Source organism: Cibotium barometz, chromosome 48, assembly GCF_041138505.1.
Source record: "Cibotium barometz isolate CiBa-2024 chromosome 48, ASM4113850v1, whole genome shotgun sequence".
NCBI classification, from domain to species: domain Eukaryota; kingdom Viridiplantae; phylum Streptophyta; class Polypodiopsida; order Cyatheales; family Cibotiaceae; genus Cibotium; species Cibotium barometz.
Window position 1 is genome coordinate 20663122 of NC_141093.1, and position 22704 is coordinate 20685825.

The following is a 22704-nucleotide window of genomic DNA, read 5'->3' on the forward strand; positions in this document are numbered from 1 at the left end:
TTCTACAAATGCTTTAAAATCCACGAACTTTGCTTACACTTTGCTCTTCTCTTTGAGAAAATAGATCCAAGTCATCCTGCTATAATCATCAATGAAGTATGGGGGCGTGTACAAAACCCATCCCATTAGTGAATAATCTCAAGTGGCCTACTGATCATGTTGCCTTATCTAGGGAATGGCAACCTTGCTTGCTTTCCAAACTGGCAAGCATCACATACATGCATACTCCCATCATATTTGAATCTGGGCAGCCCACCAACTGTGCCTCTTGCTTGCATATTCTTCAACTTTTGTATGTTCACACACCCAATACATTTGTGCCACATCTCAATATCTTGGACCACATATCCTTTTTCATCCATCGGTTCCATGTGCGCAAACCACTCACCATGGCAAGTCATATGATTTGATGCTCCTGAATCCATATACCATGTATCATCATTATCTCCATGTGTCATCATGGAACCCACTACATGCTTCATTTGCAAACAAGTGATTTGCACTACCATCATGACTTCTAGATGCAAAATTACCACCATGTACGCTAAAAACATAGTCGATTTCAACTCTAGAATACCTACATCCAATTTGAATAACCTGCCTTCCTTCTTGCCCTTGGCAATGACTCTACAGCCATTCTTAAAGTCTTCAATGAAGTGACCATGCTTGTTGAATTGTACTTGTAATCTTTGCTCAACCATTTGACCAATAGAAGCCAAACTCTTTGTAATGGAAGGCACATACAAAACATCTGACATAGACTTCACCTCACCATTATGCATCACCAATGGCACACTCCCAACATGCGTGATAGCATGCTGAGTGTCATCACCTGTCTCCACATATCCTTTTTCATCCATTGGTTTCATGTGCTCAAACCACTCACCATGGCAAGTCATGTGATTTGACGCTCCTGAATCCATATACTATGTATCATCATTATCTCCATGTGTCATCATGGAACCCACTACATGCTTGCAAAACAAGTGATTTGCACTACCATCATGACTGCTGGATGCAAAATTACCACCATGTACTCTACCCCCTCTTAAATCATTCTATTTGCCGATAACAGTCACGAGCCATGTGACCAAACTTTCCACAATTGTGACAATCCACATGCTGCATAGATGATTGTTGGCCAGACACACACACACATATACATATACTTCGGCACCAATGCTATCCACACATCCCACAATTTTTATGGCGATAACTTCCAGGAGTCAAAACCACAGTTTGCATAAGCTAAAAATAACTTGATGCCGCTCACAAAATCTGAGAAATGCATCCAAAATGGCCCTCCATTTTCCAAAACACTTCAATTAGCTCATTCTATGCATACAAGATCACCCAAGTAGCATTTGAGCTCAACTAAGCTCAACTTTGTACAAAAAGTTCACATGCCTTGTTGTTTGTGACGAGTTTTATGAGCCTTCCAATCCTTCAAATCACTGGGAAGTGATCAAATCAAGTGTAGACCATATACATTGACATCCATACATCCTCCATGTTGCACATAAACATCATTAGAGGTCACCAAGTACCAATTACATGCCAAAAATAGCTCTTTATTTTGGCCCGAAACCTGTAAATTGTTAATTAGTGGCACTAATTTGCTTCCAATTCATTCGATATCAGCCTTTGATTTAGACTCCTCATCACCACTATTGATTCTTGGCATTAGAAGGTAGAGCACAAATCATTCATAGGGGCACAACCTTAGGGAGCTCCTCTCACCATCAAGTGTAACCCATGTAGATCCTCTGGTTCCACTATCAATTGTGGCATCATATATATCCAATTTAGATCATCCTCAAGCTCAATAGCTTGTTTATCAGCATCCTTGTGGGCTAGATCCTTCCCTACATCAATTTCTTCTCTACAAGTATAGCAATATTACAATGGGGTTGAATAAGTGGTGGTGTCTAAATGGTTTTCAAAAAGTCCTCCACTACCCATAGGATGTACGCAGAGGGTATTTCCCTACCCTATTCAGAATCAGCCCTTGTGTCCAAGGATTTTGAGTCCTCATCTAGGTCCCTAGTTCTTAATCCAAGTAGGTCTTTTGGGTCGATTGGTTCTGTCTCACCGAAAGCAAAATCGATAATAGTTCAAGACCATTTGGGTTTGTGTTGGCACAAGCTCTGCAAATCTTAGGGGGATGTTTGACATAGTAGGTAGGTCTTTTGAGTCGGTTGGTTCTGTCACCAAAAGAATACTTGAAAATAGTCAAGACGATTTGGATTAATGTCGACAGAAGGTCAATAGAGCTTAGGCAGATGTTTGACATAGTTCTACGGTTGAGAGATTGAGGCCACCTGGACCAAGGGGATAAAAAGAGAGCAAGGAGGATGCATATTGGGATTGGATTTTGCATTAGACATTCGAGCTTAGAAGCAGCTAGGGTAGATTAGTGTCGAGGCAGGGTGTTAGCAAAGGTGAACTGACAAGTTCTAAGAAGTTTTGAGTCAATTGTTTGTAGTTGGATGTCATTGGAGGACACTTTGAAGGTCAAGAATGAGTAACTGTGTTATCCTCACCTCTCAACTTCTCTTTTAGTCTATTAACATGAAAGACTGGATGAACTTTGACATGTGGAGGTAGCTTTAATTCATACACAACCATTCCAATCTGACGTATAACTCAGAATATGGACCACAATATCTAGGAGATAATTTTGAGCACTTTCCTATTGACAAAGTCTAAGAATCTTTAAGAACTTTTAAATAAACCAATGCTCTTGGCTCAAAAGACCGAGGTGAGCGTCCCCTATTAGCATAAAATTGTGCTCTATCTTGAGCACTCCTGATAGAATCCTGAGCTTGGGTAAACATTTCCTGCATATCTCATAAGAAATACCTCGATGCATCAAGCTCAATGTCCTTAAGATCGACATCAACAGGTGCCCTGGGTGATACCCATACAGAAGCATGAATGGACTATAACCAGTAGCCATATGCTTAGAAGTGTTATAGGAGAATTCCATCATTGGAATATATTTTTCCCAACTCCATGGTTTTCCAGAGACATATGCATGAAGCATATCCTCTACAATCTAATTCACACACTCTGTTTGCCCATGAGACGTGGGTGATCAGAGGAAATCATACTCAAAGTAGTTTCGAATTTCTTGAAAACTTCTTGCCAAAAATGAGCCGTGAACTTAGAGTCCTAATCACTCACAATATTAGAAGATAGACCATACAATTTAAATAGTTTCTCGACAATTGGTAAGCCAATTCCGACGCTTTAACTATTGTCTTTGTGGGTAAAAACCTAGCCATCTTTGTCAATCTATCCATGACTACCCAAATGGGATCGTGACCCTTGCTGGTACGTGGAAATCCCGTAATGAAATCCATGGAAATAATTTCCCACTTTCGAGACGAAATATCCAAAGGATGTAACAACCCAATATATTTAAGGTGCTTTGCCTTATTAATCTGACACTGATGACACTTGACCACATAATTTTGAACAAAATCCTTCATTTTTGGCCAATAAAAAGTCCTTCTAACCAAAGCCACGGTATGTTGTATGCCTAGATGTCCTACCGATGGTGCATCATGGCACTCAAATAGGATCCTCAGTTTAATTTTCGGCACATACGGTACGCAAACCTTATCATTTCGGAATAAAAGACCATTCCGAATATAAAATTGGTTGGCTTTTCCTTCCCGTGAAGGTCACGGAAGGAAATGGTTCCATTGTGACAGTGAATGTCAGCTTGATTTTTGTGCAGCCAATCCATTCCAAGGATTCCGTTGAAAAATCCCAAAGGTAAGGCTCTGAACTGGTAGTCAGTTACATTCCCATCTAGATTAGGCTGAATACGATCTATCTCATGGTGAGTGAAAAGAATCTTCCCACTGGCCAATTCAACTTGCATAGGTTTTCCTGATTTCTGTTCTAAGACTAGCTTACGCAAGCATCCTAGGAAAATAAATGAATGAGTACTGCCTAAATCAATCAAAAGCTTAAATGTCACCCTTATACTCAGCTAGAGCATGGATGAAAGAGAATTGACAATTTGGCCCTTGGTTTCCAATCGCGGCATAAATCTGACCTCTTTCCTCTTCCACTACTTCTGCTATCATAACGCTCTGGCTGCTGCTGCGTAGATTGGGGTGGAACTCTTTCTCTTTGGTTACCCTAGTTCTGGGAGGGAGTTCTGAGATTACTCTAACCAGAGGCAAATGGTTAAGCTGGAGTCCTCCTAGGATTGCACTGATTTTGGCGAGATGGACCCTAATTTGACTGATACGAAGAAGCTGGTCTCTACACTCTGGGTCCCTGACTTCCCTGTCCTCTTGACATGGTAGGAGTCGGGCAGTCTTTAAGTTGGTGACTGAAACCCTGACACCCAAAACACCTGTTCTCACTTCTAAGCTCATCCCTCTGAATCCTTGAAAGAGGTGGAGCTCCTGAGAAAGTGTTCTAAGGGAAGGTTCTTCCTTCACTTCTGAATTTCCCAGCATCTTGATTCTGAATAGGGCCTTGCTGCCTTTTTGGGGGTGGAAAGTTTGAAGCACTTCCTGGGGTTTGGAACCTTTTAAAGTTTGAGGGTGCAGGCTTCAACGGGATCTTAACAATAAATGCTTTGGCAAAGTCCTTTGCCATTCTGACAGCTTTTGCCATTGAGACTGGTTTGGCATTTTTCACTTAAGTGTCCAATGGCTCGTTCATCCCTCGAATGAATCTGGCCATCAGCTCATCCAAAAGTGGAGAATATTTGAGGAGAAGGGCAAATGCCTGATGGTATTCTTCAATTGTCCGGCTATCCTGCTTAAGTTCCAAGAACTCATTCATTTTGGTTTCCAGGAAGCCCGGAGGACAGAACCTCTTCTTGAGGTAAGCTTTAAGATCTGACCAGGTCTGGGTATTTCGGTCGAGATGGTTTTTCTCGCAATGGTTCCTCCATGTGACCCTGGCCGTTTCCATAATTTTCAATCTGGTGAGAGCCATCTTGCTCTTCTCGTTTTATAACCGGTTACATCAAAATACTCTTCTCGTTTTATAACCGGTTACATCAAAATACTCTTCCATTTCCTCGATCCATTTTTCCACTACTTCTCCTAATTGTTTCCCTTCACCCTTGAAGGGACCAGGTTGGGATCTGTGCAGGGCTTTACGAACGTCCGGATCTAACTCTTCATCATCTCGGTAAGAGGATCCGACTGCCTCTACCACGGCCCGCGTGCCTCATGATTCTGACAAAATGATATTTTTGTCACCCTAACTTTGTTATCATATTTATGACTTTAATTTTTGAGATTTATTTCTTAAACAAATAAATATTCCATCATAATTCTTGAAAACAAGATTCACTTTGATAATTTTATTAACCAATATTCACAACCATGAAAACAATTTGAAATCTTTTGCAAAACATCATTTATTATTATCAAAAGTTTTTGATATATATATAGAGGCGTCTCGGTTCCAACAGTCACCGCCTCAATCGCGTACGCATAAAAAGGCGATACTTTATCAAAAGTTTTTGATATATACATAGAGGCATCTTGGTTCCAACAGTCAACGCCTCAATCGCGTACGCATAAAAAGGCGATACTGCGATGGAGACATGCTATGATATACACGATTCATTACTGATAATGGTGGCGTAATTCTTCTCCTAGGAATAACGCGACAAAGAAGTCTAAAAATACGCAAGAAATTCTAAAATTCCGAGGTGAGTGATTATAGAGTTGTACATAATGAACAACTCCTAGCCTTATCAAGATCATGGCTAGTGAGATATTCTGCCTGAGTTTGTGTCATTGATTGGTATTGACGCGAATACTTTGCCCTCCAAAGAACCACATATGCTGACGCGCTTTACTGGATCAGGAAAGTATAGATCCTCAAAGTGACGAGGGAGTCTCACTCTGCTTCCTCAGGTTGTAGCGGAGTTGATGAGATTTTCGAAGGCTGTGAGACCTCTCTACCCCCTCCGCACACCGGATTCTTGGTTGCTAGCAACGGAAGTAGCTTCTTCTTGCGCGGGGCAGGGTTTCCCACTCGGGGCCTTGCCCTCGAATGTCCGGACATGAGACTAATCTGGCGGTCATTCTGAAACCGAAACCAGGAAAATTTTCCTTGCTTGGAAAACGGGGACGATTCCACATTTTTAATTTTCTTAACGAATTTTCTAACGGGGTAAAGAGACTAAACTATCCTTCACCTGATTAAAGCAGATAGAAGGAAAACTATCACTGACTTAATTTGAAGAAATCAATGCTTTTTTTCTCACCGAAATCAGGCACAACCGTTGATCTAATCATTTGAGGAAATCGACGCTTTTTTTTTCCTAATCGAAGTCAGGCACATCCATTGATCTACTCATTTGAGAAATTCTTTAGGTTTTTATGATACGCACAGATCCTCTTTAAAACTTTAACATATAAAATAATCCATTGACAAACAGTTATTGGTTACAGATGTCATAACTCAAAAATTCCATCCAGTCCCTTGTTTATCAAAAAATAGTATTACTCTAGACTCTCCGTTTGAGACCAATTGGTCAACAAACGAGATCCAGTAACAGATTATAATAATCATTTCCTCCAATGATACATATCTTCCATGACATACGCATGGGTGTCATAGGCACCGCGAGCCCATGCATCTCCTGGTCAGAACCCTCTAGGATCCTCCTTAGGTGTCCTGGCACTTCACTCAGGGATCGCTTCGTCGGCCCTCGCCCATCGTACCGGAAGCGCACCATTTTTTTTAACCATACCAAGGCTGGTCAAGACCTGGGCAGGCTTTGCCACGTGAGCCGTCCTTTGAACACTCCCGGCTAACTGTTGCAACCGAACTTCCCTTAGAAAAACATATACCAAATGCTCCCTCCACCAGCATTCTGGCATAAGACAGTCCTTTAAGAAAACAGGGTTTCTAAGCAAGTTTTCAGTTTGATTTTCTTTTGAATACAAGGAGTATTTCTTGAATTAGTATCCCCAAAACTTCTTGATCGGAATTCTGAATTTCATACCAGAATTCCTCGAATTCTATAACCTTGATCCACAGATCAATTCGAAGGGTCTCAAACTTAGTTTCAGATTTGGCAGGAGTTTTGAGTGTATTTTTCTAAGCTGGCCACACCTTCTTTCCTCGAAACTGACGAAAGAGTTTGGTCTTGGTCATAGTCTGATTTAAGATTTGAGTCGGATAAGATTTCTCTTGAACTATCTTTCTCGCAAAGGTTTGGTAATTCAGTTACTATTTTACTGAGTTTCTTTCTTTGAATATTCACTTAATTGATTTCTAAATTAGTTACGAATTCTGATGAGGAATAAATTAATAATTTATCTGAATATTTTGATCTCGATAGATTTTCTGAATTTTCTTTTTACAATCCTAGTGAATATAAAACGATAGAAATTTCTCTCTTAGAGTATTTAATTATTCATTTATCAAATACTCATAGAATTTAAGAGAATTCTAATTTTGTTATAAAAATTCTTTATGCATCTATTTATGCATAAAAATCAACTTCAATGGGAATAACACTTTTATATTAAAAAAATCCTTTTATGCATCTATTTATGCATAAAATCAAATTTAATAGGAATAACACTTTTAAAATAAAAAGAATTTCTTTATGCATCTATTTATGCATAAAAATAATTTTTATAAGAATAACGCTTTTATAATAAAAATTTTCATTTTTGCATCTTTCTATGCATAAAAATCAAGTTTAATAAGAATAACACTTTTGTAATAAAAAAAATTTCTTTATGCATCTTTCTATCCATAAAAATCAAATTTAATAAGAATAACACTTTTGTAATAAAAAAATTTCCTTTATGCATCTTTCTATGCATAAAAATCAAATGTAATAAGAAAAACACATTTGTAATAAAAAAGTTCCTTTATGTATCTTTCTATGCATAAAAATCAAATTTAATAAGAATAACACTTTTGTAATAAAAAAATTCCTTTATGCATCTTTCTATGCATAAAAGTTAAATTTAATAAGAATAACACTTTTGTAATAAAAAAATTCCTTTATGCATCTTTCTATGCATAAAAATCAAATTTAATAAGAATAACACTTTTGTAATTAAAAAAATCCTTTATGCATCTTTCTATGCATAAAAATCAAATTTAATAAGAATAACACTTTTGTAATAAAAAAATTCCTTTATGCATCTTTCTATGCATAAAAATTAAATTTAATAAGAATAACACTTTTGCAATAAAAAAAATTCCTTTATGCATCTTTCTATGCATAAAAATCAAATTTAATAAGAATAACACTTTTGCAATAAAAAAATTCCTTTATGCATCTTTCTATGCATAAAATCAAATTTAATAAGAATATCAGTGATATCCATGCATATTCATAGGTGAATATGTACATGGAGTAATTAGAATATTCTCTTTTAGATGCAAAAATGGTGGGAATTACTCTTTTGGAATAACATAAAAACAAACTTTCTTTTTCACAAAATTCTGGAAAATTTTGCCATAACCTCCTTTGTATGGCTGACCATTTTGTATTTTTATATTTCTTCACTTAACTTAATTAACCCCATTTAGAATTATAAAACTCTAATCTACACAATTTTCTAAATTCAAGAGAATAAACAATAACAAGAGTTTAATTAATCACTTAGTTAATCTTTCTAGGATTAAGAAAGGTTGGAAGTAAAGAAGAGAATGCGGTGGCCTTTTCATCAAAGGCATAGCATTTGAATTTAATTCAATCATTTACAAAACATAAAAATCAAGAAAACCATAGATTTTTCATTAAAATTCATAGATTAAGAAAATTAACTTACCTGGAGCTTGTAAGCTCTCCTTTGGATTGAGGGATTGAGGGTTCTACTCTTGTTTGAAGCAATAGTGGCCACCAATTCACTTTGGAGAGGATTAGGCCAAAAACAATTGAATTATTATGTAGACGGCTCAGCACCACAAGAGTAGAGTAACAATGCATAAACACCATTAGGATTTTACAAAAGGGGGAGGCTTCTATTTATAGGAAAAAGTGAGCCTCTAACCAAGCAAATTGATTCCAGAATTTTCCAGATCAATTTGGTCAAATTTTGACCATTTTTGGGTCAGTTCAGCTTACTTTTTGGATATAGATTTGAAACAGGAGAGAGGAGAGATGAAAATATCTCATTTTATTGATTTAAAATTGGGGGTAATGATGAGAAAAAGGTGCCTACTTCATGAGGGGAGATCCCCACATTGAGGTAATAAAATTCAGTTTTTTTAATTCTTTTCTTTGGTCCTTAGTTCACTCTTCATCTTATGTGAGTATTTACTCATTTTTGGGAGGTTTTTCTTTTATTTTTCAATTTATCTCCTCCGTACATTTGGATGAATCTCATTGGCCTATCAAACCTTTGTTTGGACCTTAATCTAAAATTTTCTGAAAACAGGAGCCCTTAGGCTAAGGTATTTTGTGCACATAATAATTTTTTTCTAATGCACCTTAGGAATTCTTTTTTAAACTTCTGTTTTGGGAAAATTTATTTTAATAAGAAGGGATATTTTTCCATCCAAAGATATCTAAAAACTGAATTACCTCTCTCTAAAACATTTTCTCTCTCTAGGCCAAAACAGGTAGAAACAAGATCTTTTATTATTCTGAAAAGGGGATTGATTACAGGGAAAGAAACTGGACATCTTGAGGGGCTGGGGAGGAATCTTACACCATACCACATTTAGAAATGTTCAATCATTTCTGCTATGACGCATTTGGCCACGTGGATGATCAAATTAAGGTGAGTGCCTTCGACCTCACCCTAGATGGCAAAGCCAGGCACTGGTTTAGATCACTAAAAGTAGAGGATAAGTCCACCTTTGAAACCTTGAAAGAGGCCTTCAAAGTTGGATACTCGTGCCAAGAAACCCGATGGAGTCGAGCTGAACAACTGAACAATGTGAAATAGAAGGATGGGGAATCCATTCGGGACTACATATCAGTCGGGTGAGATATCTCCATTCCCATTGTAGCGACAGAGACAAGTTCTCAGATGAAAAGATGATCGGTAGGTTCCTTAAAGGCCTTTAGGTTGCACCCTTGCACACCTCCTTATATGCTCTAGCCCACACCTCTTTTGAGCAATGCTGTAGGAGGAGTGCTATGGACTTTGAGGATAATTTCAAGGGAACTCGTTCCCAAGAATTTCATGAGGGCACGTCCGAGGCATCCTTTAAAACTACTAGCACAAGATCTGAAGGGAAAGGCAAAGAATCCTCCTCGGGACAACAGGTTGAACAGTTGGTCGTGGCCTTGATGTAGCAAATGACCCAACATTGGAGAACTGACCAAAGTCAAGATCGAGTTGGCCAAACCCATCTTTACCCGAAGAGGGAGTTAGTGTGGTGCCCGATTTGTTGAGCTAACCATACTAGCACGGAGTTTCCACATCTAAGACCCCTTCCCGCTCTTTAATATGCTTATTGTCAAAGATGGGGCAACCACAAAACCACAATTGTTACCAACAAAGAGCTACTCAAGCCCAAGCCCTACCCTAAGCCTTGCCAGTAAATCCTAGGTAACTGTTGGCCTTGCCAGCACTAGCACTGCATAACGCTCCTCAACCAGGCCACAAAGTGGCCCAGAATAAAATCTTGTAACTAAGGTTGCAATCATAAATAATTATACTCACATGTGCACAAAATAAGTTGAGATGAGATAAATCCAATGAATAAAATAAAATACCCAAAAATGAGTAAATGCTCACATAAGATGAAGAGTTGACTGAGTACAAGGTTTATTAGTTAAAAACTATGAGATATTACTAAAAAAATGAGATATTTTGGTACAACATGGTAAGGAGAGGGGGAGACTTTAAGGAGGTGCCTATTTCACACATGTGAATGAGTTTTTAATTCAAAAATTCTAGAGAGAGGTGATTCAATATTGAGATATTTTTGGATAAACAAATTCTCCTAGTATCAAAAATATGTTTCCCTGAAACAGAAGTTCAAAATAAATTCTCCAAGGTGCATTAGGAATCAATTAAAAATTATTTAAAAGAGCTTAGCCTAAGGGTCAAGATTTTTTAAAAATTATGGATTATGGTCCAATTAAGGTTCCTATGGGACAATAAGATTAATCCAAGTGTTGCGATGAGATAAATCCAATGAATAAAATAAAATACCCAAAAATGAGAAATGCTCACATAAGATGAAGAGTTGAGTGAGTACAAGGTTTATTAGTTGAAAACTATGAGATATTACTAAAAAAATGAGATATTTTGGTATAATGATACATTTTTGACACCTTGGTAAGGAGAGGGGGAGACTTTAAGGAGGTTCCTATTTCACACATGTGAATGAGTTTTCAATTCAAAAATATTAAGATATTTTTATCTCTCCTCTCTCTTGAATCAAACTAGATCAAAATGGAAGATAAACTGGTCCAAATTTTATCCAAATTCAGCCAAACTGAAGCTGAAAAATTCTAGAACTTAGTTGGAATTAGTTAGTGGCCTCCCTCACCAATAAATAGACCCTCATTCTTTTGTATTCTCGTCTGTGAACTAGACCATGCCAGTATTACATTAAAATAAGCATATTTTCTATTATCCCCTAAAAATCCTCTATAATTTAGAGAGATTGGAGTTTTTCTCTCTCTTCAACCTTCCTTGGAGCTTTCCTCTCAACATACTAACCAATTGATTGGTTGGGGGCTTCTTCCAAGAATAGAGAAGCAAGCAAATCAAGAGGTAAGATGCCATTTTATGGTTTTTTCTCTAATATCCTAAATGTTTTCACTTCTCAACTCCTCTCAAGCTTGAGAAGTTTCAAATGAATTTCTCAATGCAAATTAGGCTTTCTAAATAATTTTAATGAATAATCACAAAATTTTTAGATTTATGCTTAATTATGATATTTTTTAAGTATATATCTCTCTCCCCCAAAGAATGGTCAATCAAACTCTATGCTAGTTAAGCTAGAGGATAAAGAAATGGCTTTTTAATGCTTTTATGTTACATAAATTATGATGAACTTATGATTTAGATCCACAAATTAAATTAAGATCTATTGATAGTTAATCTATCATAATTGTATTACTAAGTTTTATTCTTTTTAAAATTATTAAAAATTATCAGTAATAGCAGTGGAGCTATGAAAAAAAATTTCTTTTATGCATCATTTTATGCATAAAGTCAATATTGATGAAAGTAACACTTTTATAATTAAAAAAATTCTTTTATGCATCATTTTATGCATAAAAATCAATATTGGTGAAAGTAACACTTTTATATTAAAAAAATCTTTTATGCATCATTTTATGCATAAAATCAATATTGATGAAAGTAACACTTTTATAATTAAAAAAATTCTTTTATGCATAAAAATCAATATTGGTAAAAGTAACACTTTTATAATTAAAAAAAATTCTTTTATATACATCATTTTATGCAAAAAATCAACATTGGTGAAATTAACACTTTTATAATAAAAAAATTCTTTATGCATCATTTTTTGCATAAAAATCAATCTTGATGAAAGTAACACTTTTATAATAAAAAAATTCTTTTATGCATCATTTTATGCATAAAAATCAATATTGGTGAAAGTAACACTTTTATAATTAAAAAAAAAACTCTTTTATGCATCATTTTATGCATAAAAATCAATATTGATGAAAGTAACTTTTTTATAATAAAAAAAATCTTTTATGCATCATTTCATGCATAAAAATCAATATTGGTGAAAGTAACACTTTTATAGTAAAAAAAATTATTTCCAATATGCATCTTTCTATGCATAGAATTTAAATCTAATGAAAATCACTCTTTTATAATTAAAAAAATAACCAATGGGTATTCTGGTCGAGACGGTTAGTCTCACAGTGATTCCTCCAAGCGACCCTGGCCATTTCCGCAATCTTTAACCTGGTGAGAGCCATCTTGCTTCTCTCATTGTAGCCAATTACATCAAAGTATTCTTCCATAGCCTCAATCCACTTCTCCACTACTTCACCTAACTGCTCCCCTTCCCCCTTGAAGGGACCAGGCTGGTATGTGTGCGCATGGCTTTTCAAACATCCGGATCTAACTCTTTGTCATCGGTTAGAGGATCTAGTTGCCTTGCACGGGCGGCGCGCCTTATGATTCTGACAAAACGAGATTTTTGTCAACTTAACTTTGACAACAGATTTATGATTATTTAATTTTTGCGATTTATTCTTTAAATAGATAATTATTTCATCATACTTCATGAAATAAGATTTACTCTGATAATTTTATTAACCATATTCACAATCATGAAAATATTTTTTTTTAACAAAACATCGTTTATTATCAAAAGTTTTCGATATATACATAGAGCATCACGGCTCCCAAAATCACTGCCTCAATCGCGTACGCATAAAGAAGAGAAACTGCGAAGGAGACATACCATGGTACACACGATTCATTACAGAAAGAGGTGTTGTAATTCTACTTCTAGGGATAAATTGGCTAAGAAGCCTAAAAACTCGGCATGAAATTCTTAAGTTCCTGGGTGAATGATCAAAGAGTTGTACATGTTGAACAAGCCCTAGCCTTATCAGAATCATGGCTAAGAAAATATTTTACCTGAGCCTCTGATGACTGGTACTGACATTAATACATCGTCCTCCAAAGAACCACATATACCACCGTCGCTCAATAGGATCAGGAAAGTAAAGATTCTTAAAATGACGTGCGAGTCTCACTCTACTTACTTGGGTCGTAGCAAAGTTGATGAGGTGCTCGAATGCAAAGGCTATCATATCCTGACTCTGGGAGAGTTCAGGAATGCCAGATAGATTTGGGGTATCCATCTATAAATTTCCAATTCAATTTATGAGTTTTCAATTTTTGAAGTTCATTCAACATAATACTAACAAGTGAAAACATTATTTCCGAGATTTACTTTAAAATTTTAAGTAATTTCTGTTGCTGTTATGTAAATTTACAACAGCGCTCTGATACCAACTGTGGGATCCCAACTGCCCCCTCTGCTCACCGGATTCCCGGATGGTAGCGGAACTAGCTTCCTCTTGCGGGGGGGGGGGGGGGGGGGGTTTCTCACTTGGGGCCTCACCCTCGAATGTCCGAGCACGAGACTAAGCCGGTGGTCATTCCGAAAACCAAAACTGGGAAAATTTCCCATGCCCGAAAAATCGAGACGATTCCACCATTTATTTTCTTAACAAATTTTTCTAACGAGGTCAAGATACTGAATTCTGTAACCTTGATCCTCATATGACACATTGTCTGAACTTAAAGAGAAACCTAGCCAAACATGATTGACTCTTTCTTCTTGAAGGTTTACAAAATGAAATATTGCATGATATGTTGTATGCACGAAGGCATAGAACCTTCAATGAGTGATGCCATTGATTACAATGATAACTTTATGGGACCACCCGAAGAAATTCATGGCACTAAAGAATCATTCAAAACGGGATAAGGAAGTGATAGATCAGGCGGAAGCAAAAATGATGAAAGAAAATATGACCCTCATCTGGTTGGAAAACTGCTAAAGCAGTTAAAAGACGAATTTAAGATCATTCCAAAAGATGGCGAGCAATCCCCATCTCTATCCTAAGAGGGACATGGTTTGGTGTGCATATTGCAAATCCAATCATACGATGTCCTCACTTAAAACCAAGGCCGAATCTATGATGTGGCTACTGTGCTTATATGGTTAGTCATGATACTAGCCGATGCTAAAGATTTAATCCCACACTCAAAGCCAACCTGACAATGAGAACTCTTGCATTGCCAGCTCCTCATACAGGCCACTTGCTTTACCAGCACCACTAGTTGGTAACCTTAACACAAATGTCACAGGGAGTAATATTAGACTTATTGAAATGCCTCCACATGTATTGCCTCCTCAACCAACTCCACCAAGAGTAACTCCTATTCACCAAGTGGAAGTGGGAGCTGAAATAACCTCTGAGACTTTAGTACCTAAAGTTCCCTATGAACTACATGGGAAAAATGTTGAGACTCCTGAGTATTTTGTAACCCCCTCAGGCTTCAATATGGTAGTATCTGATGAATATTCATCTTTGATGAATATAGCAGCATCAGCATGAGGAAGAGACATAAATACGGTGACTAGACAAGCCCCGCTCTCTTGTTATGCATGTGGTGGTCCTCACATAAAAGTTGAGTGTTTGAATAAAGTCTACAAGGATAGCCTAGCTATAAGATACTTAGCTCTGTTGATATATTCTTGAATCATCTCTTCTTGTTTTTGTTTAATAGTATCGAGCTGGTTCACTGAGCTCCACTTGGCACCAGTCTTGGTATAAGCAATCAAAAAAGATTGCTTCAAATCTTCATAAGTTTCATTTCTCTCTAGTTCTAAAGTTCTAAACCATTTGGTAGCCTCATGCTCTAGGGTGAATCCAAATGCTCCGATCCTTGTGGGATCGTCATTAACATCCATAGGTTCACAAATTTTCTCAAAGGCTTCTAAATGCCATGGCCATCTCCAGTCCCACTGAATTTGTGCATAGCCTTGGATACAATCCAGACTCTAGATTTTTGTATATCACGTTCCCTTTGTCGAGGTCCATGTGGCAAAGATGCCATAAGACCTAGAGGTTCTTTGGCCATAACTGCTCTTGCAATAGCTTCTGCCATCCTTATGGCATCCTCAGTCGTACCATTCTTGATGGTGGTGCATGATTAATTGGAGGTTCTATTGGAACTAGTCTATCTAGTGGTGGAGGAACATGACTAGTCCTCACTGCTACACCTCTCCCAACTAGCATTGTGTGCACTTGTGGTTGAGTTTAGGTGGGAACAGGATGACATAATCTTGCGTTTGAGTCTAGACCTATTGTTGCATTTATTGGTCCAATCGAGGCATTAGCCGTAGTTGTAAGCATAAGCATACCTCTTGCTTATGAATGAGCAAACGAGTGTTCTCCCAAAGAAACAAGTGGAACCACAATATTGATAAAGTCATAAGGCATAGGGCCTATAGGTTCCACCCCTAAAGTTTCTACTAAAGAATCAGGAACTGTAAAGTCATAGGGTAACTGAGGAGTAGTGGGCGGGATACTCTCATCATGGGTGCTATGGAAAGTAAATTTTGGGAATCCACTTGAAGCTCCAATTTCCCAGGCTCCTTCTTGAGAGTACTTCATCCTCCCCTATCTTTGCATTTGCCTCATTGTTGGGAGTTGATGTGTGTGGGTCATGTGATGAGGAATAAGAGAAGGTTCTTTCTCCCCTTGCCTAAGCTCTTCCATGATTACTTTCACCTATGGCTTGTTACAAGGAATTTACTTATTACCCACACATCCTTATAGAAGTTGAATCCCCAGTTAGGTCTGTTAATTCTAAATGCATTAGGGTTATCAGGACATGGACTAGAACTTGGTCCTTCAATAGGGATGATATTGAAAACTCTATTTTCAGAATCTATGTATACGTACTTTGCTAGAGATGAAACAAAGAATCTTTTCAGATTTGAACCTCCTAAAGATATCTTCTCCCAATCTCCATGAGATGGTTCACTTAGCGTTTGTCTGGTAGGCCCTTCGCCTAAGGATTCTCTAAGGAAAGGATTAGTATGGCTGCTTGACATGGCTCTTTCCTTTTCTCCTTTAAGTGGGATTTCTTGAAACCAAGAGTCTCCACTCTCAATTGATACGTGAAGCGAGATTCTTCTTACTCGTCCATGCATAACTCTATTTTCTTGTTCGAGTAGAGTTCACGAAAATTGAATACACAGTCATAGATAGTGTCATGGAATACCCTCATGCCGAATTTGATTCAGTTCTGACATGGTAAGATTACTGCTTATTTTTAGCAATTCATGCTAAAATTAGCAGGAATTGAATATAAACTAGATTTGAAGCATCCACATCGGGCCTTGTACTCTAAATATTCATTCTATCAAGTTTGGCTCAGCTTAGATTAGTTTTTAACCAATTGGAGCCCATTTTTTGCTTCTTTAAGAGAGGAAAGCTCAAAATTTGTCTAACTTTGGGAATGGAAAAGCAAATTTGACAAGGCTATATCTTTTTTCTCAAAGATCTATTTCAAACACAATCTAATATCGTGATAGTTTGTCCATTGGAGTTTGAGCTTGTCAAATCACCATCTTAAGAAGAGCCTTAGAAAGCCTATCTGGACCTGTTAAAAATAGCCGTCTTGAGAGGTAAATCTCCTAAAACTAGTTGTTGGGCACTCCTCAAGAATCTGTTTTGGGAACCAAGCATATGGCTCAAGTCCTAACCTTAAGGGAGCATCCACAACAGGTCTAAGTCTATTCTAACTACTTTAAAAAACTTGCTATTTTTAGTCCAATACAGTTTAAAATAAGCAAAAGTTGGAAAACTGGGAAACAGAAAGGAACCTACGTGATTGTTTCATTGAAAACTTTAAGCCTAAAGCTTTAACTAATGAACAACACGATAGCAGATCCATTGCTTGCATGCATTAGTGAATTGCACGAGAGTATTCAATTTAGAATATTGCAATCTATTTTAGGATCAAATGCAATAGAACTAAGAGGCACTACTTTAATCATAGATTGCTATCAACAAACCACTTGGGATCAAGGTTGGGAAGAAAACCTTGTGTACGTTTAATTGTGCTACATATTTGGGGTTTGCTGAATGCGTTGAATTTGTTACCTCCACTTTTGGATATTCTTGGGGTATACTTGATATTATTTTGGGTAATTGAGAACAACGCCTTTTTAGGAATTTAGTCCCTTCCTAAATTTAATCAACAGGTTACCATTCTCGTTTGACGAAACCGATAGAAACCGAATAGAGAGAGGGATGGAAGATGAAATAAGAGAAGGGTAATATTCAAATTTCCTCTTACCAAAAGCTAGAGTTCCCGGTTATCAGCCCTTCTAAGTTCTAGACTCAACTGGGCATCTATCCTTTGAACTTGAGAAGCGGTAGAGTCTTAAACAACTCTCGGTTTGGAGGATTTGACAGGGCTTATCACGTGCCCACTGTAGGTAGTAGAACTGAGACCATTAGATCTAAGGAAATTGGATTGAGAACAAGATTTCCTGAGGAATCAAGTAGAAATGAGACAAGATTTGATATGTGGTATTTCCAACTACTAATCTTCTGTCTTAACACCTTAGGTCTTGTTTTTCAAAGTTCACTTGTGCTATTTTTAGCTATGCGTAAACGAGGGAAAGAGAAATATTGCCAATTTTAGGCAATTTTCAAATTTAGCAGTTTAAGGCCATACTTGACATAGGCCTAGTACTAGGTCTTTATAACATCAAGAAAAAGCCATAAATCAAAAAGAGTCACTCAGCTAAGAGAAAATGCCAGGTGTGGACAACTTTTCCAGACAAGGTCAACTTGTACAGCTCATAACTTTTGACTCGTAAGTCCGATTGGGACGTTCAAGTAGTCAAAAGTTATCTAATCAAGACAAGCTTTTCATTAATGAAAACATTTTATAATTCTGGTTTGTGCATCAAAATTTATTGATTACAATTTAGAGAACTACAAGTTTTTAACAATCTCCTACTCATCCTAATTCGTACCCCTTCCTATACCGAGTCAAAATCGAACATCCCAACCAAATTGGAATGCTAAAATGTAACATAATAGGCTACTCAAGCATACAACCAGTATATTTTAGGACTTACTTGAGGATGTAGCCATAGATTAGGTGGTCATATAATGGAGTCTGCAAGTCCACAACAGTCAAGGTCTTTAATCTCGTATAAGCTCTAGTTGATCCACTCCCTCATTGATCCATAGACATGATTGCTATGTATTGTAGATAAACCAAATAAGTGAAATTAGTCTCAAGAAGATATATCCAACATTTATAATCATGTATGTGCTTGGGACTTTATGTGAGGACTCACAATAGGGACCTCAAAAGGTATGTTGTAACATATAATGCATGTGAGTTGTGAGGAGTTTAGAGCTTGAAAGTCTTACCAATTACCCATCAAACACTCACCTCCTTCGTGTTGAAATTGGGAATGCTAGCAAGCAACTATACCAGTTGGTCTTTGTATCGTAATCACCGAAGAAGTCTGTTAACCCATGGCGGACATTGCGACATACTATATTTTACGTCATTAATTTAAATATTCTGAGTCATGGGCCAGGCTTGTCGGCACCATATGTTAAGGATGAAGGGATTGGGTGATCGCCGATGAGAGGCGCACCTTGGATATCAGTAGGATAAGGGCTAGGGTCGGCCGGCCATGTATGGGCGCCCAAGTGTGAACGGCCAAGTCACCTATATGAGTCAAATGTAACCCTAAAATCCTCATTCTCATGTGTTGTGAATACAAGAGTGCTCTTGCCTTATCTCCTTGGTTTCCTTCTCCTGCGTGTGAGAGAGAGAGAGAGAGAGAGAGAGAGAGAGAGAGAGCGATCGAGCGCACTGTGTAGCGGCACGGCGGCGGCGGCGAGGCGGTAGAGCGGCGAGACGGCGGCTCCTCCTTCACGGCTGCGACGCGGGAATCCTTCAAGGCGGCAGTTAAGCGGTGAGTGACACACCTTCTGCATTCTGTTTTGAGCTTGCCTTCCTGGTTGTATGCTTGCAGCCATTCGTGGCTCGCATACGGTGTCCGGCAAGTCCCCAGCTACGACCTGTGCGGCAAAAGCGCACATTTTTGGCGCCGCTGCCGGGGAGTTGCCCTGCACCAAGCTCCAGTTTGCAGCTCGGCTTCTGCTGCTGCGTGAAGTTTAATTTACACTACTGTAGGAAAGGCGTCTGTGTTGCTGTTGTGGTGTTTCTGTGGTTTTCAATCTCTGTTTCTGCAAGTTGTCTTCTGCATTTTTGTTTCTTTTTGTTATTTTTCCGCTCCGCGTGTGGGCGTGCATTCTGTTATCTGGTTTCCGCGTGTGAGAGGGATTTCTGAATCCCCAGATCTGTGCTGTGTGTGCGAACTGCACCGCGGCCAAGGCTGAACCCTAAGGAAACCCTAGAAAACTTATCTCACAAAAAAAAACAGAAAATAAAAAATAAAAAAAATTATAAAAAATAAAAAACAAAAAATTAAATTTTATTTTCAAAGAAAGAACCAAACATGTGGAGAGGAAAGATTTTCTAATTGGAGAAAAAAATTTTGAAAAGAAAGAACCCCAATTGACCCACGACCCACGACCCCGGCCTCGGGCTCGGTCTCGATCTTTTGATATATATATATAGGAGAGTGAGCCTCCATAGCTTTCTCTCAAGTGAGAGCTTATGGGAAGTTGTGCCCTATATGTAGCCCACTCCCCAAGGAGTAAAGTGAGCATGTGGGATAAAGCCCTCACCCTTTCCTCCACAAGCAAATAGGCTTTTGCCCTTTTCCCCCAAAGGAAACGGACTATTTTGAGGATTACAGGAGCTCTAGATAGGCGAACACGGTGCTGTAAAGCACACTAGGACCCTTTAAACGATACGCTCGTTTCGAGCTATCACACGCCCTAGTCCAAGTTCGACCGTAAGTAAGGGGGTCAAAAACGAGTTAAAAACAATCTAAAAACAAGTAAAAACGAGGTGCAAAATACCCAAGAAACCACTTGTGTGGGCTTCAAGGGTAGTTACCAACGCACGTAGGGTACCCACGTCACATGCATCTACGTTCTGGTCGGGTGCTAGAGCCTGAACCACTAGAAAGCGTTTCAGTCTACGCAGGCTCACACCATCCCTCCACGTTGGCATCTTGGCCTTCGGCTGGAACCCAAGGGAGTGCAACCCAAGATCCACGAATAGTGGATAGTGACTCATCCTTCGACTCAGAAGCCATGGAAGGGCACCCTACCAAGAACCCTGAGGAGACAAGCCAAAACATGCCAGTGTGGGCCCCACAGCCCGGATCTAGCATGTTTAGTCGTTTAATAGAGACCTTTAGTAGAGCTACACGCTCTGAGCATGCGACAAGCGAAGTAAATGAGGAAGGAGGGGTAGTAGATTCGCCATTCACATCTTATGTGGACCCTACCCTCCCAAAGAGTGTCCATGTGGATATTCTACCCACTTCGTTTAATGAGGGCCCTACTGAGCTACCACATTCCGATGCTCTTCCTAAAGTAGAGGTCCCTAGAAGCCAATCCATAAGAAGTGACATTGCGTCCACTTCAAGAGAACCGTTTGGCACACCAAGTCTAGATGGGATATTTCTCAATGAAAATTGGGAATATGATCTACACACAGAGACTCTAACGGACCTATACACGGGTTACACATACCATGTAGGTTGGTTAGAAGTCCTACGATCTACATCTAGCGCCACTAATCTAGAGGAGCAACAACACATGATATGTGAGGTGATTCATAGAATTATCCAAATTGAGAGGCAAAATAGGGGAGTGGACCTAGTTTCCACTGGCCCTATGAGGTTTTTGGATACGGGCAAGGCCAAACAACCAACCCTATCACAATTGGAGACTCGGTGAGTCCCATAGACCCTTCATATGTTGTTTCGCCTGGAGTCTCAATGCAGGTTGAGCCCACGAGTAGTAACTTTAGTTTTCCAACCTTGGCTCAACTTTCCATTAAGGAATCCGCAATGCCTACCCCAATGATGAGCATAGCTGAAAGTGCACCTGTTACCGCTGTAGTTAGTACGACACCGCTACCTAGTGGAACAGTACCTACAACGGTGCGTGCCAGTGCCTATCGACCCTATGTACCTATCGCTACTCATGCTCAGGTAGCTCCTACGCCTCTTAGTATGCCAATGGCGTATGCTCCACGACCGCCTTATCATAACCATTATCCAAGGGGAGCTAGGCCTAGTCACATATCATATCCTACGTCATTTGCCAACTTACTCAGACCAACGCCAACTCCTATCAGCCAGGCTATCCCAGAAGTGCCTCCACCAACTATGCCTGCTCACTTAGGTGATCTTGCAGCATTTGCTCAGACGATCGGACGATCCATTGCAGAAAACATGCGGGGTATGCCTGAGAGAGAACCTAGAAGCAAGGCAGTACAAGTGGCTAAGCTCACCCAAAACTTCAGTGGTAACGAGGATGTTAGGAAGCACATTGAAGTCTTTGAACACGTGTGTGATTCCTTGGAAGAGCACAATGAGCTGCACAAGTGTAAAGCCTTAGGCTTAACCTTGAGTGGGAAGGCCGGAGATTGGTATCGAACCTTAAGGGTTGAAGAGCGCACTCACTACCCCACTCTCAAGAGATTGTTCTTGAAAGAATACATACGCGAGGGTGTGCTTTGGGGGGTAGCATCTCAACTCCAAAAAGCTGAACGCGAGGAAGGGGAGTCAGTGAGAGACTTTATAAGTCGATTGAAGCATCTAAATTCTCGCTGCACTCCCGATGAACGCTTCAATAACAACCAACTCCTCGATAGATTCATCCGAGGATTGCGCCACGAGGACATTTACAATGGCCTAGTCATTAGAGGTCTTACAACGTGGGAAGCAGTCACTGCCAATGCAATCCAGTTAGAAGACAACTTGATGATTGCAGGTAAAAAGGTGTCTTCAGAAACAAAATCCGTTAGTTCGCAAGTATCTGGGCACGAGCCAATGACGGTAAAACCAATTGCCAAGGAGCCCAAGATATCTGAAATGTCTGTGACCGACCTTACTAAGGCTCTCCAAGAATACTTTAGGGGTAATCGAGCTCCTCAGAATAGCCATATGTACCCAAGAAGAGAGCAACAATGGTGTTCGGTGTGCTTAGGACCACATAGCACGAGTGAATGTCCCACATTTAGAGTCAAATTCAATGGGAATTGCAATGCATGTGGTAAGTATGGCCATCAATCT